The 15,161-nt window shown below is 49.0% G+C and overlaps 1 pseudogene; it reads right to left on the bottom strand.

Moving 5' to 3' along the window:
• Positions 1 to 11,831, bottom strand: part of LOC123096695 (uncharacterized) — a 147,428-nt pseudogene extending 135,597 nt beyond the window's left edge.
• Positions 11,832 to 15,161: the final 3,330 nt, after the last annotated feature.

Raw genomic sequence — 15,161 nt, 5'->3', positions numbered from 1 at the left:
GCGGTTAAGTCAAAAATAGCAGTAGCGCGGGCCAGGAAAAGCGCTACTGCTACATTAGCTATAGCTAACTTAGCTATAGCGCTGGCTGACAAAACACGCTACTGCTAAGTTAGCTATAGCGCATGTCCTGAAAGCACGCTGCTACTACACCTTTCTCCTTTATTTTTCTTTTTCATTTATTTTCCTTCACATTTTATTTTATTTCCTTCCCCTTTTTTATATTTCTTTCATTTTCATTTACTTTTCTATATGTTTTTCATTTTATGTTCCTTTCATCAGCAGTAGCGCTTTCTGCGTAAAATACGCTGCTACAACAATCTTAGCAGCAGCGCGCTTTGCTTAAGCTCGCTACTACTATTGGTAGCCTGGCGAGAACAGTAGGGGAATTGTAGTTGTAGCGCTTCTTTAATGAGACGCGCTACTGCTATAAACTTAGATGCAGCGCGTTGGTTTGCCGCGTGCTAGTGATAAATAGTAGTAGCGCTTCGTTTTGACCCGCACTACTGGTAAGTTTCTGTGTATAAGGTTTTCCCTAGTAGTGATCGTCACCGGCTTGACACCTTGATCTCCATCATAGCATCGTGGTCGTCTCGCCAACTATTGCTTCTACAACTATCGCTAACGCATAGTGATAAAGTAAAGCAATTACATGGTGTTTGCATTTCATACAATAAAGCGACAACCATAAGGCTCCTGCCAGTTGCCGATAACTTTTACAAAATATGATCATCTCATAGAATAACGTATATCACATAATGTCTTGACCATATCATATCACAACATGCCCTGCAAAAACAAGTTAGACGTACTCTACTTTGTTGTTGCAAGTTTTACGTGGCTGCTACCGGCTTCTAGTAAAAACCGTTATTACATACGCATCAAAACCACAACGATATTTCGTCAAGTTTGCTGTTTTAACCTTCAACAAGGACCAGCCGTAGTCAAATTCGATTCAACTAAAGTTGGAGAAACAGCACCCGCCAGCCACATTTATGCAAAACAAGTTGCATGTCTGTCGGTGGAACCGGTCTCATGAACGTGGTCATGTAAGGTTGGTCCGGGCCATTTCATCAAACAATACCGCCGAATCAAAATAAGACGTTGGTGGTAGACTATCATCGCCCACAACTCTTTGTGTTCTACTCGTGCATATCATCTACGCATAGACCTGACTCGGATGCCACTGTTGGGGAACGTAGCATGCAATTTCAAAAAATTCCCTACGCTCACGCAAGATCTATCTAGGAGATGCATAGCAATGAGAGGGGGAGAGTGTGTCCACGTACCCTCGTAGACCGAAAGCGGAAGCGTTAGTTTAACGCGGTTGATGTAGTCGAACGTCTTCTTGATTCAACCGATCAAGCACCGAACGTACGACACCTCCGAGTTTTGCATACGTTCAGCTCGATGACGTCCCTCGAACTCTTAATACAATTCTAGCATGAATAATAAACATTTATCATGATATAAGGAAATATAAATAACAACTTTATTATTGCCTCTGTTAGAATTAATCCGAGGCACTCCATCGATCTACCGAGGATCAAGCAATCACATGAGGCACGACACCGAGATTTGTTAATGAGGTTCACCGATATGGCTACGTCCCTGGGGCATGACTACGGGCGATTCTCCCCACGACACCGCTACAATACCGCACCCCGGCCGCCCGGGCGCCGGCACACGCACCGGCTCCCCCTGCGTGTCTGTGCTATTATGTTGGCATAGGTTACATCGTGTGTCTACCCCCAATATATATGAGAAGCCTAGGATACAAGTGTCCTATTAGGACACAACTCCTACCCTGTCTACACACAGTCCAAAACCAAGTCCAACTGTAACCTACCTTGTACAATAATATTCGACACAACTCTAACAAACTCCACCTTGGCGAATATTCTCCACCACCTTGGATTCATCCATGCATCAAACCTCCATGTACATTGGACTTGAGATACACCATGAGCACCGCTCCTACTCCCAGACTCCATGTGACTCCACCTGCAACTGTAGTCCCTTCTCGTCTTCTTCACAGTCAACACTCGAGCAAAATTAAGTTCCTCATTACTCTACTTTGTGCTCCCAACTTCCGGAGAATCCGTTCAATGTCGTCACACACCGACCATGTTTGCGTGAAAGTGAACGACTCACGACCATGTCTGTGTGAAAGTGAACAACTCACATATTGGATGCCACATATAAGAGTTATCCGAACTCAACATCACTGCTCTTTCTTGACCGTCTGTCTGAAACTTGAAGGAATTTCACCGTTGCCCTGTGTCACCTTGAGTCAAATTCACAGTTGTCTCACCCTTTTTCCGGATAGTAAATTGTTAGGCAATCCTGGGCCGCTATCACCAGTGTTTCCGACCCACATGCGTTAACCAGGCCCAACCGGAGAGCAACACCGACTTATGACATACCTTGGGCCCTCTCCCCCCAAAAGACTAGCTTGTTAGGAGGGGACACCCCCGCCCTTATAAATCGTGTTCTGCCTCCTCCCACAACCGATGTGGGACTAAACCCAACAATCTCCCCCTCACACATCGGTCATCCATGGGCCCGCTAACACCAGTGTTTCCAGCCCACCAATCATGACCGACCACCCGTGAGTCTACCGAGATTCATTCCAGGCACCTGGGCTCTGATACCAATTGTTAGAATTAATCCGAGGCACTCCATCGATCTACTGAGGATCAAGCAATCACACGAGGCACGACACCGAGATTTGTTAACGAGGTTCACCGATATGGCTATGTCCCCGGGGCATGACTACGGGCGATTCTCCCCACGACACCGCTACAATACCGCACCTCGGTCGCCCGGGCGCCGGCACACGCACCGGCTCCCCCTGCGTGCCTGTGCTATTATGTTGGCATAGGCTATATCGTGTGTCTACCTGATGCAACCCCGTCTTCGGAGAAGAGGGGGTACAAGGGGAGGTCTGATCTTCACGGCGTAGGATCGATAAATGGATGGGGATAACTAGCTCCAAGCAGCCGAAAAATGGAAAATAAGAGATTATGACCCGACGAGGAGGATGCTCACCGAAGCTTGCAATCCGAACATTCACCGATCCATAACCCGCAATACTACCCCACACAACCATGCTCAAGTCGTGGAGCACGGGATAGGTGCAATCCGCAAGGGAAACCACGAACTCTAATCCACACAACACGATCTAGTCGTGGAGCACGAACTAGGAGCAATTTCTCAAGGAATCACGAGAATAAGGATAATAAGAGCTCTCCAATCTCAGGAGGAGTCTATGTCTTTGGTCTTTGATAGAAATGGCAGAAGTCCCCAACGAAGGGAAGAGCTAGCCTATTTATAATCGGGACAACCCCCCTGGATAGGTGTCGGAGTAAATGGCCACGGGTAGCCTAACCGACTCCCCCTGGCTCTTTGAAAATTATCGGGCCGATCAAGCCTTCAAGCACCCAAAGCACAGGGCCGCCTTCCCCTGGCCGGCTATCTCACAGGCCGACTACTGGAAGGCGACCCGGCCCTAAAAACCCTCCCGAAGAGAGCCACAAGAATGCCAACTCTAGGAAGCCAGCCACAAGAGGACCGACTCCCAGAAGCCGGCCACAAGAAGACCGACTCCACGATGCCGGCCACAAGAGGGCCGGCTCCCGGCAAGCGGCCAAGATAGCACCCTCAAGGGCTGCACCCACATAACGGTGAGAAGACGGGGCGTGGCTACAGTACAGCCTGCCATCCTCGAATCCCGGAGCACGCGTGGCCATAGTGCGCCGTGCGGGTCGGCCATCCCCCATCCGGCGCGGCACTGTTGCCATGTTGACCATGACGCCACCCACGACAGGCTGTCAGTATGGCCCGCGGGCGGCGGGCCCCTTCAGCCAGAGAGAAGCTCGAAGACGGCCAAGCCTTCCCCAGTCGGCCTGGGGTGTAGCCGGCTCCCAACAGCCGGCAACCTCACTCCCTTGAAGTATGTGCATCATTAAGGAGACAAGACGAGGTAAGGCTACAGTGAGAGCCCGCCAGACGGCGGCACTGTAGCCATGCTTACCTCGGCAAAGCCCTCGTCATCAGGGGCGAGGCTACAGTAACCAGCCGCAGGCAAGACCCCCGGGCGGTGGGGCCGGCCTGTCGGCCGAGAGGCTGGCAGCCGGCAGGACCCACCAGTCGGCGGGCCCCAGCGGTCGGCGGAGAAGCCAGCGAATACAGACACTGACGGCTAGGACCCGCGTCCAGCCGGATTACCATTGTACCCCTGGGGGTAGGCCTATATAAACCCCCCGGGGCACCCATGCAAAGGGTTGATCTCTTAGAGTTTTAGACACCACATAGAGAGAAGAGGAGAGCTAGCCTTGCCCTTCTTCTTCCTCTAGCCAAACAGCTCAAGGAGCCACTTGTAGCGACTTGTGTTGATCTAGTGATCATGCGGAGACCCCGCAGAGCAGGACTAGGGGTGTTATCTCCCCGGAGAGCCCCGAACCTGGGTAAGATTCACCGGCGTGCATGTCTTCGCCTTATCCCGTTTCCAGGCACCGGCGATATCTTACTGGCTCCCACAATGATAAGCCACCCATTGGCATATGTCGCACCTACCACCTGACATTTGGCACCCACCGTGGGCCAGGTGCACCGTCGTCCGGAGACCTGTTCTAGACGGGAACCCTTTTCCTTCCCAGCGGGCGTAGCCAGCCCGGCACGCCCGATGGCGCTTGCCCCGACGCGCTGCAAGGCGTCGATGACGCCTGCGTGGCGAGCTGCCTCGCCGATCTTCTTGGCGAGGCTCGCATCTCCGACGAGCCTGCGTCCGACGCGGGCACGGATTGCCCCGAGAGCCGCCTCGTCAGCCTCCTTGACCAGCTTCACGTCTCCAGCGAGCTTGCTGTGGACTTGGAGTCGGTCGGCTCCACCGACCCGATGCTTGTCGACTCCGACACGGCATCGCTTGACGCCTTCCCCACCAACATGGTGATCATCGACGACCCTCTTCCTCGAGCCGACAGTGGCAGCAGCCCTGTCACCGAGGTGCTGGTCATCAGCCACGGCGCCACCTAAGGCGAGAACGCCCACGACACCCTACAAGCGGCGCTACACGACTTGTCCGCCCCCATCTCGGCCGACGCCGACGCCGAGACACTGGAGGCACGCCGCCTCGCTCTCATCGCGGAGGGCCAGAAGATAGCATCCATGAGACGCATCACTAAGGCTCACCAGCGCGAAGTCGACCGCGCCGCCTTTGGTACGCCGCCTCCTGGCGGGCCGAGCCGAGCCGGCATCGTCAAGAAGCGCGGCGTGGCCATCGCCAGCATGCTGGGAGCAGACCGCCCAGTCCAAGCCACGCCACTCGAGAACCTGCGTGCCGCTCAGGCGGCCGTAGACGAGCTAAACGGGCTGGGGGCCGACGAGCTCTCCTACATGTCTAGACGCATCTAGCAGCTGATCGACGCGGCCACAGAGCGGCATGAAGCCAGCGCCCGCGCTGAAAGTCCTCCCCCACGCCGAGAGCACGGCGTGACTTCCCGGACGCCGACTGCAGACGGCACCCGCGCGAGAAAAGACAAGGAGCTGGCTGCTAGCCGCAGCCGGACTCGGCTCACCATCGAGCACGACGCAGAAGGCCGCCCCCGGGCTGTGGAACGATGAGGCGATCCGCCTCCTCCCCTGCCTCGTGGGGAGAGATATCCCACCCTGCCGCCTGTTACGCATCCGACTCTCGGCGGCCGACTAGGCCACCACGAAGGAGTCGGCGAGAATGACGCCCACCACCGGATCGACCGCCTAGCGTGATCCCTGGCGCTAGAAGAAGAAGACGATGTCGGCCCGCCTTGCTTTGGCCCCTGCATCCGCGACGAACCCTTCCCCAAAGGGTTCTCGCTCCCAAGAGACACGCCAAAATACAACGGCTCCGTGAAGCCGGAAGACTGGTTGATCGATTACTCCACCGCAGTCCGCATAGCGAACGGCAACAGGCGCGTTGCCGTGAAGTACGTCCCGCTCATGCTTCAAGGCACGACACGCACTTGGTTGAATAGCCTCAAGCCCTACAACATCAACAGCTGGCTAGACTTCACGGAAGTCTTCATCCGCAATTTCACCAGCACGTACAAGCGGCCTCTCAAGCCTCGCCAGCTCTCCTTGTGCGTCCAAGGGCCCAGCGAATCAACTCGCGACTACCTCACACGTTGGGCCGAGCTCCGCAACTCCTGCGAAGGGCCCCAGCGGTCGGCGGAGAAGCCGGCGAATACAGACACTGATGGCTAGGACCCGCGTCCAGCCGGATTACCATTGTACCCCTGGGGGTAGGCCTATATAAACCCCCCGGGGCACCCATGCAAAGGGTTGATCTCTTAGAGTTTTAGACACCACATAGAGAGAAGAGGAGAGCTAGCCTTGCCCTTCTTCTTCCTCTAGCCAAACAGCTCAAGGAGCCACTTGTAGCCACTTGTGTTGATCTAGTGATCATGTGGAGACCCCGCAGAGCAGGACTAGGGGTGTTATCTCCACGGAGAGCCCCGAACCTGGGTAGGATTCGCCGGTGTGCATGTCTTCGCCTTATCCCGTTTCCAGGCACCGGCGATGTCTTACTGGCTCCCACAATGATAAGCCACCCGTTGGCATATGTCGCACCTACCACCCGACAATAGGTGTGAAAGAGAACTAGCTTCTGGAACCAGCTTAGGTGTGAAAGTGAACCAGCTTTGTTTGACTAATGGCTTCAAGACTTAATGAGGTAGCTTCTGGAATACTCTCGTTGGAGGTGGTTGGCAGTTCCCGATCAAACATTATTCACTGGAGTCAAACAATGTTTCCTTCAGCAGCAAACTCGAGTTCTGGGAACCTTTCGCAAGTTGGAATATCCAAACTCGTGCAAAACATTGTTTCGCCAGAATCGGAACAATGTTTCTTCAGCAGACAACTCACTCTTGATGAATTCCTAACTTTGTTTCTTCGCCATAAAACATTGTTTTGCACGGACTGAAATGTGTTTCGCCTTCTTCGATATCGCACCTGAGTTCAACCAACAACAAAGGAGGTGAAGGCACAACCATGTTTTCAAGGTCAAATGATATACTTAAGTTAGTGTTCACCTGATCATGTATTTGCATTGCGCGGCTTCTTGTGATTGGACCGTTGATGATTGGTGGTCTGGTGCCCATGGTTGGGATGTCCTCATCATCCTCCCCCTCTTGAGAAGGAGTCGTCCTCGACTCTAAAGGCCCAAAGTATGGGGAAAGATCGGAGACATTGATGGTTGGGCTAACACCATATTCTTCTGGAAGATCGATCTTGTAAGCATTGTCATTGATCCTTTCGAGCACCGTAAATGGTCCATCACCGCGTGGCTGCAACTTGCACGTGCGTTGCTCAGGAAAACGGTCCTTCCGAAGGTGTACCCATACCAAATCACCTTTCTCGAACACCAGCTTCTTCCTGGTCTTGTTTACCCGCTTCGTATATTGTTCAGTCATTTTCTCAATGTTCTCCTTTGCCTGGGCATGAAGTTTCTTGACGAAATCAGCACGCTTACTTGCATCAAGGCTGGTTCGTTCCTGCAATGGCAAAGGCAAAAGATCGATGGGAGCAATAGGTTTGAAGCCATAAACAAGTTCAAATGGGCAAAATTTAGTGGTCGAATGTACCGCCCTGTTATACGCGAACTCCACATGAGGTAGACACTCTTCCCACATCTTCAAATTCTTCTTGAGGACTGCTCGCGGCATCATGGAAAACGTTCAGTTGACAACTTCAGTCTGTCCATCAGTTTGTGGGTAGCATGTCATGGAAAATAGGAACTTGGTGCCAAGTTTTCCCCACAAGGTCTTCCAAAAGTAGCTCGGAAATTTGGTGTCACGGTCTGACACAATCGTGCGTGGCACTCCATGTAGCCACACAACTTCCTTGAAAAACAGATCAGCAATGTGTGAAGCGTCATCGCTCTTATGACATGGGATAAAATGTGCCATTTTGCTAAAAACGATCAACCACCACAAACACTGAGTCACTCCCCCTCTTAGTCTGTGGTAAACCAAGAACAAAATCCATAGAAATATCTTCCCACGGAGTATTCGGAATAGACAGAGGAGTATATAAACCATGAGGGTTCAAGCGGGACTTAGCTTTGTGACAAATCTCGCATCTCATCACGTAGCGCTCCACGTCACGTCTCATTTGCGGCCAAAAGAAGTGATGAACGAGCACACTTTTAGTTTTCTTGGCTCCAAAATGTCCCATGAGACCACTAGCGCGAGCCTCCTGCAAGAGCAACAAACGAACAGAACAATCTGGGATGCACAATTTGTTAGCTCGAAATAGAAATCCATCATGCAAGTGAAACTTCTCCCATCCCTTTCCCTTGTTGCACTTTGAAAATGGTTCCGAAAAGTATGAGTCGTGAGCATACAAATCTTTGATGCTTGCTAAACCAAGGATTTTAACATCAAGTTGGGAAAGTAAAATGTGACGCCTAGATAATGTGTCGGCAACGTTATCCTTCCCTTTCTTGTACTTGACAATATAAGGAAAAGACTCTATGAACTCACTCCATTTTGCATGTCTACGGTTCAGGTTGAGTTGGCCCTATAGATGTTTTAAAGATTCATGGTCAGAATGTATTACAAACTCTTTTGGCCATAAGTAATGTTGATGTTTCCAAAGGTCGAACAAGTGCATATAATTCTTTATCATAGACGGAATAATTAAGAGTTGGACCATTAAGCTTCTCACTAAAGTAGGCAATGGGTTTACCTTCTTGCATTAGAACTCCACCAATGCCAACACCACTTGCATCACATTCAATCTCAAATGTCTTACCAAAGTCAGGAAGTGAAAGCAATGGGGTTGATGTCAATCTCATCTTTAGTTCTTGGAAGGACTTGTCTTGGGCATCACCCCATTGGAATGGAGTGTCTTTCTTTAGTAACTCATTCATGGGTGCAGCAATGGTGCTGAAATCCTTCACGAACCGGCGGTAGAAACCTGCAAGTCTGAGGAAGCTACATACTTGGCTCACAGTTTGTGGATCCATCCACTCACGAATATCCTTGATCTTCTCTTCATCGACCTCCACACCTTTTGCTGAAACAACAAAGCCAAGAAACACAACCTTGTTTGTGCAAAATGTGCACTTTTCCACGTTAGCATACAACTTTTCCTCCCGTAGGACAGCAAGCACACATTTTATATGTCCAACATGATCCTCCAAAGTTTTGCTATAAATCAATATGTCATCAAAGTAAACCACTAAAAATTTGCCAATGAAGGATCTAAGCACATGATTCATCAATCTCATGAAAGTACTAGGTGCATTCATTAATCCAAAAGGCATAACCAACCATTCATACAAGCCAAATTTTGTCTTAAATGCAGTTTTCCATTCGTCACCCTCTTTCATTCTTATTTGGTGGTAACCACTTCGCAAATCAATTTTGGAAAATATGGTGGAGCCACAAAGTTCATCAAGCATGTCATCGAGCCTAGGAATCGGGTGCCGATATCTCACAGTTATATTGTTAATAGATCTACAATCAGTGCACATGCGCATGGTACCATCTTTCTTTGGAACTAAAAGTGTAGGAACAGCACAAGGAGAAAGACTTTCCCTTACATACCCTCTGTTAAGAAGATCTTCTACTTGCCTCTGAATTTCCTTCGTCTCCTCTGGGTTTGCTCGGTACGGTGGTCGGTTTGGTAGTGGGGCACCCGGAACCAAGTCGATTTGGTGCTCAATGCCCCGCTTCGGTGGCAAACCAGGTGGTACCTCCTTGGGAAACACATCCTTATACTCCTGCAAAAGATCGAAAACAACACTAGGAAGGGTTGAGGGTAAATCGTTAGCAGCCAATAAAGTTTCCTTGTACATGAGTACAAAGAATGGAGTATTAGGTTCTCTCAATTCCCGCATATCCCTTTTCCTAGCTATCAGAACTAATCCCTGTTTTTCCCGGGGCTTGGTCATATTTGGCTGTGGAGCTTTTGGCTGTGGAAACACTCCCTCCCTATGTTGGTGGATCACTCGTTGTGTATGATCACTCTCTCCCTTTTTCTTTCCTTTTCTTTTCATCTCATCAAGATAGACTTCCTCGGGTGTCATGGGCAGCCAAGTGAACTTTTGTCCTTTATGGACAAAACATAAGCGATTCGCATGCCCGCTGATTTGCACATCACGGTCATGCAACCACGGTCGTCCAAGAAGCAAGTGACAAGCGTGCATTGGCACCACATCACACTCAACATCATCTTGATATGTCCCAACTAAAACTGGTATTTGCACGCTGCTAATCACCTTAATTGCGCCACAATCATTCAACCATTGCATGCGGTATGGGTGTGGGTGACGTTTTGTTTGCAATTGAAGCTTCTCGACCATCTCCGTGCTTGCAATATTGTTGCAACTACCACTATCAACAATCACTCGACATATCTTTGAGTTGACAAGGCAACGGGTGTGGAAAAGATTATGCCGCTACCCCTTTTCCTCCTCCACAACCTTGGCGTTAAGTGAACGACATACAACCAAAGCTTGTCCATCAAGTTCCTCATGAGATAAAATAGTTCCTCCTACTTCCCAACCTTGCTCCTCTTCCACTTCATCATTGCCATCTTCAGGGTCACTTTCAGACTCCCATTCACCTCGTTCATTGATGATCATAGTTTGTTTGCTTGGACATTTCGAAGAAATATGATCTCTTCCTTTGCACTTGTGGCATTGAATGTCGCTGCTGCGTGTAGAACTCTTTTCGGGAGGTGGAGCAAAGGATACTCCTGCTATAGCTGATGGCTCTTATCTTGATTGCGAATAGCAGGTGAGGAAGCCGTTGAGGCATGTGGGTGCCTAGGTGGTGCACCCTCAAACTGAGAACCATATGGCTGTTGTGTTCGCTGCCATGAGCGTGTGGTGGTGCGGCCTTGGAAAGCACGAGTACGACCATTACGCATATTATTCTTCTCAGCTCTTATAGCTTGATGTACCACATCTTGTAATGTATCATAAGGAAACATCTCCACAGAATCTGATATTTCATCATTCAGCCCATGTAAAAATCTTGCCATCTTCGCCTCATCACTTTCACCGGTTCTTGTCCGAGCACCTCCATCTCTTTATAGTACTCCTCAACAGTGCGGGAACCTTGAGTGAGCCCCTGCAACCGCCTGTGCAATTGCCTCTCATAGTATGATGGAACAAAACGGCGCCTCATGACTTCCTTCATCAAATTCCAGTTGCGGATATGATTATTGCCTGACATCAACCGATCGTCTTGCAGCTGATTCCACCATGTAAGAGCATAACCAGAGAACTCCATAACAGCAAGATCAACTCTCTTGGCTTCTGAAAAACCATGGATGCGAAATATTTGATCACACTTCTCTTCCCACTCAATATATGCATCCGGATCCTCTTTTCCCGTGAATGATGGCACATGTAGCTTCACTCTCGCTTGGTTGTCACGGTCATCCTGATCACGACGGTCATAATGATGACCATTGCGACCAAAAACAGCACCACGGCGAGGCGGGGAGTAGGGTTCATAGTCCCCCATGCCTTCATCTTCGTCACCATGCTCGGAGAGATCTTCAAGGAAGATGCCATCACCATCATGTGCCTCTCGTCGCCGGTGATCAGCAGCAAACCCGCGGGGGTCATGGCCTCGCCCGCGAGCTTCTCCTCCATGCTGCCCACCCTCACGAGGGGGCAGCAAAGTCGCCACGCCTCCGTTCAACACCAACAGCAGGGGCGCCATGGGCAGCAGCTCGTGCCGCTCTTCCACGACCAACATGGCGATCGTTGTGTTCTTGACGTTGCCGGTTGTCGGCGGCCAGCAAGGCAGCGGGGCTGTGTTGATGTTGATCCCCATTACCCGTGATAGGAAGACGACCACCGAACATCCTTCGCATAGCTGCAACTATACTCTCCTCAATCATATCGCCAAGTGTTGCGCGAGTTTTTGGGAGATCATCTTCCACATGTTGATGTCCATGTACACTCGAGTTGGATCCTGTCATGTTAACTCTTGCAAATAAGTGGACGAAAGAAAAATATATGTGGAAAACACTCAGCTCGCCTTCTTGTTTACCCAAATTCTAATGATTCCTTGGCGGCTGTGCGGAAGTAGCAAATCAGGAGTGGACGGGCGAATGAAAGGAAGGAAGTTGACGGTTTCTAGGTGGATCTGGGTGGGGTAAAAAGGGAGGGCTAGTGCTAAGATCCAATCGATGCAAACCAAATGAACAAGAAAAAAAATTGTAGATCCTTGCACCACGTTTGAGCTGCAACACTTGCCACTTCAACTTCTGAAATTTCTCACCAAACTGAATATGATTGCACACTTGCTCAACACTTTCTCTTCTCTCTTTTTTTGCTTTTTTCACTCTTTTTTCTCTCTCTCTTTTTTGCTCTTTTTTTTGTAGCACAATAGATCCAACAACAAGACTCGAAGAAAAACAGCAGCAACTTTGGATAGAACTTGATGAACACACAAAGAGGAAAGCAAACAACTAGATCTCAGCAAACAAAGGCTTGGATTTTTTGTGTGGCTTTTTGGCTTTGGACTCTAGGATGGGGAAAACCAAACTAAAAATGATAGATCTAGCAACAAAGATACAGATCCTACCTTGCTCTGAATACCAGATGATGTGACCCCGTCTTCGGAGAAGAGGGAGTACAAGGGGAGGTATGATCTTCACGGCGTAGGATCGATAAATGGATGGGGATAACTAGCTGCAAGCAGCCGAAATGGAAAATAAGAGATTATGACCCGACGAGGAGGATGCTCACCGAAGCTTGCAATCCGAACATTCGCCGATCCACAATCCGCAATACTACCCCACACAACCACGTTCAAGTCGTGGAGCACGGGATAGGTGCAATCCGCAAGGGAAACCACGAACTCTAATCCACACAACACGATCTAGTCGTGGAGCACGAACTAGGAGCAATTTCTCAAGGAATCACGAGAATAAGGATAACAAGAGCTCTCCAATCTCAGAAGGAGTCTATGTCTTTGGTCTTTGATAGAAATGGCAAAAGTCCCCAATGAAGGGAAGAGCTAGCCTATTTATAATCGGGACAACCCCCTGGATAGGTGTGAAAGAGAACTAGCTTCTGGAACCAGCTTAGGTGTGAAAGTGAACCACCTTTGTTTGACTAATGGCTTCAAGACTTAATGAGGTAGTTTCTGGAATACTCTCGTTGGAGGTGGTTGGTAGTTCCCGACCAAACATTGTTCACTGGAGTCGAACAATGTTTCCTTCAGCAGCAAACTCGAGTTCTGGGAACCTTTCGCAAGTTGGAATATCCAAACTCGTGCAAAACATTGTTTCGCCAGAATCGGAACAATGTTTCTTCAGCAGACAACTCACTCTTGATGAATTCCTAACTTTGTTTCTTCGCCATGAAACATTGTTTTGCACGGACTGAAATGTGTTTGGCCTTCTTCGATATCGCACCTAAGTTCAACCAACAACAAAGGAGGTGAAGGCACAACCATGTTTTCAAGGTCAAATGATATACTTAAGTTAGCGTTCACCTGATCATGTATTTGCATTGCGCGGCTTTTTTGTGATTGGACCGTTGATGATTGATGGTGTGGTGCCCATGGTTGGGATGTCCTCATCACTACCCCCGACATATATGAGAGGCCTAGGATACAAGTGTCCTATTAGGAAACAACTCCTACCCTGTCTATACACAGTCCAAAACCAAGTCCAACTGTAACCTACCTTGTACAATAATATCGACACAACTCTAACAGCCTCTAGGGCATATTTCCTTCATATATAACATAAGTCGGGCTTCATGTGGCCCACACTCGGCTTATAGACCACACCGTCATGGAGCCGTCATCCACTCCGTGATGGTCACGTGGCAAGAAACTCTGCCAAAATGGTTGTGTAAGCCGAGCTCTTTTTGTGGTATATGCCAAGCATTTCCTATAAGCCGAACATTCTTTCTGTCATGCTCAGTTTATGATCATCTAAGTCGAGGTCTATTTGTTTGTCGTGTTTTCTTCTTTTAATACTCGGCTTGTAAGCATATAAGCCGAGTACCCGTGAATTTACGCTCGGCTTACATCCAGATACATGGCAACTTATGGCTTTCCTGTAGTGTAGGGGTGTGCAAAATGCACGCCGTTAGTTTACCAGCGACACGATACTAGTGGCATACTAGTGGAATGCCGCTAGTAGACACTTCCTTACATCCCTAATAGCCCTAGATAGAATAAATGTTGCACACTTGGTGCCCAAACCGAAGAGAATTTGGAGTACTTACGAGTGAGGTAACTGATTTTTTTTTCTTTCTAATTTCAGTCGATTGAAAACGAATAGCTTCGAATCACTAGATTAGAAACGGAAGGATGGATATGTTTTCTCTTCCTCCAACCGTTTTTTCACTCCTTCAACCTATTCCATACATCACACTTCTCTCTCCCTGGACACCGATTTCTCTCCCTACCACCCTTACCGTGGCGTCCTCATCTTGAACTCGGCAACTACATAATCTGAGCGGCAGCGAAAATGAAAAGGTCCTCCACGCGCACCGGTCAACCCTCGTTCTTGCCTTCACCGGTGAGGTACTATCTCTCCCTTCCCCCCTCCCAAATCGAGTGGTCTAAATGTGTTTTGTAGGCAACTGATAAATAGCAAATACAAAAGAAAAATTTGGTAGACATGTGCATCTGCAGAAATTCAGTGCCCCTTTAGCTGTTGCCTTTAATTAGCTTCAACCCCCAAAACCTTAGCACAACACTCACTCGTATTTTATATCCCTAGATCAGCTACAATGCCTACATTTGGCAGTTGAGAACGACAAAAATGAAGTAACAAAATCAATCAAAATAAAGTTTCCACGAGCTAGACGTGCTACACATCGCTCCATAATTGGGGTGCGGCAGCTGCAGCTGCAGAGTGGAGACATGATGAACGACCCATCATCTGACTCTCCCCCTACATTGACCCTGCAACACATTTCTTTAATCCCAAGAACCCAAACTCGCCATCGATCACCGATCACATAATACTAGTACTGTATTAGAAAATAACCCGCATTGCAAGAACAAAAGTAAACACCGGCCAGAATGATACGATGCCTCTGCCTTGCAAACCAATTCAAACCCCCCTTAATTGGGGTTCCCACACAGAAGAATATATTGTGGTGAAAAAACTAACCTTTGACACCTAACTTGGTG

This window comes from Triticum aestivum, chromosome 4D (assembly GCF_018294505.1).
Source record: "Triticum aestivum cultivar Chinese Spring chromosome 4D, IWGSC CS RefSeq v2.1, whole genome shotgun sequence".
NCBI classification, from domain to species: Eukaryota; Viridiplantae; Streptophyta; class Magnoliopsida; order Poales; family Poaceae; genus Triticum; species Triticum aestivum.
Note: the sequence above shows the minus strand (reverse complement) of the source record. Positions and strands in the feature narration are given on the sequence as shown.